Raw genomic sequence first — 4,362 nt, 5'->3', positions numbered from 1 at the left:
CATTCTAAAAAACTGAAAATACAGTGTTGAGCGGGGATCGAACCTGCATTGCTGGAGTAAAACTCTTTCAACCACTTGCACCACCAATTCCTTTGATATTGCAAGTGCCAAGAGTAATATTCATACATTAACTGATACATATACACATAAATATGCAGAGTTTCATTCGAGAAGTGCGGGTGTCGTGGCACCCCAAACCTTGTGAATAGATCCACCCCTGATCGTGCCTCTAAGCCAAGCAAGTTTTATTTTGAATTTCTTGTACAATTATCATTATTGTTCTAACAACTTATACCTCAAGTCTTTCTGTCCCCAGTTTTGGATCGAGAAGAGTTGGTTGTTTGTAGATATCCACACAATCGTACAAGTATCCATGAATAGTCTACAAAAAAAAAATCAAATCCGTCACATAAAACTAAAAATAGTTCTTTCTACACGACTGCATTTACGTATATATATACAAATACCTCAATTGTAAGGTTGGATCTTCCGCACTCGACCATATTAGAGAGAAAGACAATTGAAGGTAAAAGAGAGAAGGAAATTAAAGGTGTTGTTACCCTCACAGTTACAGACATTAGAAAGTATTCTGGAGATGAGAAGAATGAATGAATTAATATGAAGATATTAAAGGTGTGTTGATATTGCAGCTTAGCATTGATGAGGCCGACAGCCAACTAGCTAGGTTGTTCCCAATTTGAACCATTGTTTTGTTACTCAACTACCTCTTTTAGGCAACAAAATATTCTTGTTTTGTATTCCCTCTTTTTGTGTACTAATCTTGCATATTACTACTACAAGACCTTCGGAGGGTGGTTGAAATATTGATCAAATAGTTTTTATTATACGAAAAAAAATAAAATTTAAAGACTCAAGAGGTCGGTTTGAAATCCCCCGTCTTTATTGCTATAGGATATATTTTTTTCATTGGACCATGGTGCTTATTGTATTAATGCTTTCACTTTTTAGTGGAAAATACCATCTTCATTTTAAACTTTCTTTCACTTTTAAGTGGAAAATACCATCTTCATTTTAAACTTACTTTTTAGTGGAAAATACCATCTTCATTTTAAACTTTATTTTTAGAGGTCAATTTTTGCTCTTTTGAAAAAACCAACTTTTGGAGATCGATTTGAATTTTTCTCTACACTAAAAAAATTAACCTTTAGAGATTAATTTTGTTTAATATATATAATCATACATATATTTTAAGAAAATTGATCTCAGAAAATCGTGTTTTTCAACTTCTTTTGAGATGGATTTGTGACTGTTTTAGTAGTGATGGTCGCTCTTATAATGGATTTTGTTGATGAAAAGCATCTTAATTAAATTAATTAGTATATGCAATATCATGATCAGATGCTTTAAATAAGAATTGTATAAACAAAAGAAGAAAACAACTTGTTATAACGACTTGCTACACAATATCCTAATCTTATTAACAATCAAATATTATTCTTGATAATGGAGTTAGGAGGCACACAAGGCCTTCATTCAACTTAATTATTTCACTAAATTATCTTTTTACGTGTATAATAAGTATTTAGTAATTATTTTACATACCAACATGGGTTATGGTGCTGTGGATGGAGCTGCTTCATCCTTAATCAGAGGTCCAGGGTTCGAACCTGGGTATGAAGAAAACTTTGTTGGGTCGAGGCTCCAATGCGGGCACTGAACACCGGATGAAAAACAAAAAAAAAGTAATTATTTTACATATTCTGAGCAATGCTTTCTTTTAAGTCGCGGAGTCAAAATATGTACTAAGAAAGAATTTCTCCAAGCAAACTTTGTATAAAGAAATTATTTTTGTAGTCAAAATTTGCTCAGAAAATACTTTCGCCCTTCACTTTTACTTCTCCACAATGATATTATATATATATATATATATATATATATATATAAATGAAAGTAGTTTAAAGAAAATAATAAATGAAGAGTATACATATAACGTCCATAACTATTAGCACTTCAAAAATCTTGAAAATGATTTTAGGGAATTAGTAGTTAATGTTAAGATAAATAAAATAAATATTACTTTTCTCTTAATATGCTGAAATAGATAAATAAAAGTGAAAATGAGTTTAGTACTCCTTTCTTCCATCTTTGCCTGTTCATTTTTTATTTGATACGTCCCTTGAGAAACAATAAATAAAAAGATAATTTTATTATAATACCCTTATTAATTACAAGTCATCTAAATGTTGAAAGAATATCCCTAACATTTACTAATGAGTAAAGTTGAACAATTATTTAGTAGTTTTTGTTTTTAAAGTGAAAAATGATGTTTGAAAATTGGAGTTGTGTTTAGCCATGAAATAAATTAGAGTTTTTCTTTTTTTTCTTTTTTCTTTTTGGGGTGGGGGGTGGGGGGTGGGGGGAGTAATTTGGAGTGAAAACACAATGTACTGTTTTGGAATTTTTTTAATATTTTTTGAAAAAAAGTGAAAATAAAATTTTTCATATTTTTTATAATCAAACATATTTTCGAAGTTCAATTCTGTAAAAAAAAGAAAAAAAGTTTCTAATCAAACGGTCTCTAATAAGTAAAAATAGACAGAAAGATAGAAATACTTATACTCCTCCATAACTAGGAGTATTTCCAAAAGTAGAAGGATATATTGTTACGACTTTCCTTAAAAATATACGAGGTTTCAACTACTTTCCCAAATTTTAATTTTTTTCATTCATTAGCGTTTGCCTTAATTGTTTACATTAAGTAGTGTAGCCTTAGTTTTTGACTTATTCATTACCGATAATAATATCTCTTTTTAAATAATCAATAATATCTCACCAATATCCATTCCTGTCTTTTCATTTTGGACATACTCAAAAGCAACACCTTACCTAAATTAAATTTATGATTTAGGAATTGTTAAGTTAAAAAGAATTATCATAGATACATTTAAAAATAAAAAAATAAGAAATCTTACATGTATATTTTGAATAAAAAAATAATATTTTCTCTAATTCAATATAAATAATTTGCTAGGATATGGTACACTCCTTAAAAAGGATATTTAAAGATATATTAATAATTGTGGGGTATGTAAAAATTAATTTAACGGGGAGATTATTGAACGTGTCAATAAAGTTCTGCATTGCTAGCAGAAAAGAAAAGGATCTACATATAAGATGTAGTGATACTTGAGAAAATTGAAGGAAATGTGTCTTTTAAGTCTTGAATGAAGGATTGATGACATTGACCAACTTAAAAAGTCAAACGTCATTAGGAAACTTGATTAAGGTAATTGTAGACTTGATTAATATTTTCAAAACTTTCTAATCTTTTCAAAAATACAAATCAACCCAACCTACACCCCTCTTCAATCCAAATCAACCAGTCTCTCTCCTCTCTCTCGAGACAGTTTCTCTCAACTCTCTCTCAACCAACAATTCTGCAAATTTCTCCTTTCAATCCTCGGCGACTTCAACCTCCGACGATAAATAGTTGGGCTTTGAGTTCCCTTCTTCAATCCAAATCAACTAGTCTCTCTCCTCTCTCTCTCAACAGTTTCTCTCAACTCTCTCCCAACCAACAGTTCTGCAAATTTCTCCTTTTAATCCTCAGCGACTTCAATCTTCGACGATAAATAGTTGGGCTTTGAGTTTCTTTTTTACTTCAACCTTCAATTGACGTGACAGCCTTGTTCTCCTGCCACAACAACTTTGAATTCTTCAACCCTCAATCGACGTGACAACCTTGCTCTTCGGCCACAACAACTTCGAATTCTTCATCGTTCCTTTTCTTCTTTCACAGGTAAAAATTTATGACCTTTTTAGTTTTGAAGAAAACGAGGAACTTGAGTCAACTTCTCTTATAGTATTGGTTAACAATTTCAATATTTGTTGCTTTAATTTGAAATGCGGTTTGAATAAAATCCTAATTTCTGGTATTTCTTCTCTTCTCTTTTCGAAGTAAATTATGATTTTTTGTTGTTTGTTGCATTTTTTTTAAGTTTAATTTTTATTGTTTGTGTTTATCCAAACAAAACAATGATTTAGGTTGATTTATTCTATTCTTGTTCTTGGTAAAAATGGTGATATTGCTGTTTTTCTGTTGAACAAAATTGTGCTACTCTTTTTTGTTTTCTCCAACAGATTATCCATCTGGTGCAACATATTAACCATCTGATGCAACAGATTTATCATATGATGCAATAGATCAACCATCTGATGCAACAGAAAAACCATCAGATTAAAATTCTAATGCAATAGATTAATCATTCTATGCAATAGAGGAACCATCAAATAAAAAATCCAATGCAACAGATTTAGCATATGATGCAACAGTTTAACTATCTGATGTAACAGATTAACCATATGTTGTAACAAATTAACCATCGAATAAAAAATCTGATG

The sequence above is a fragment of the Capsicum annuum genome, chromosome 6, assembly GCF_002878395.1.
Source record: "Capsicum annuum cultivar UCD-10X-F1 chromosome 6, UCD10Xv1.1, whole genome shotgun sequence".
Lineage (NCBI taxonomy): Eukaryota > Viridiplantae > Streptophyta > Magnoliopsida > Solanales > Solanaceae > Capsicum > Capsicum annuum.
This window is presented reverse-complemented; position numbering follows the sequence as displayed.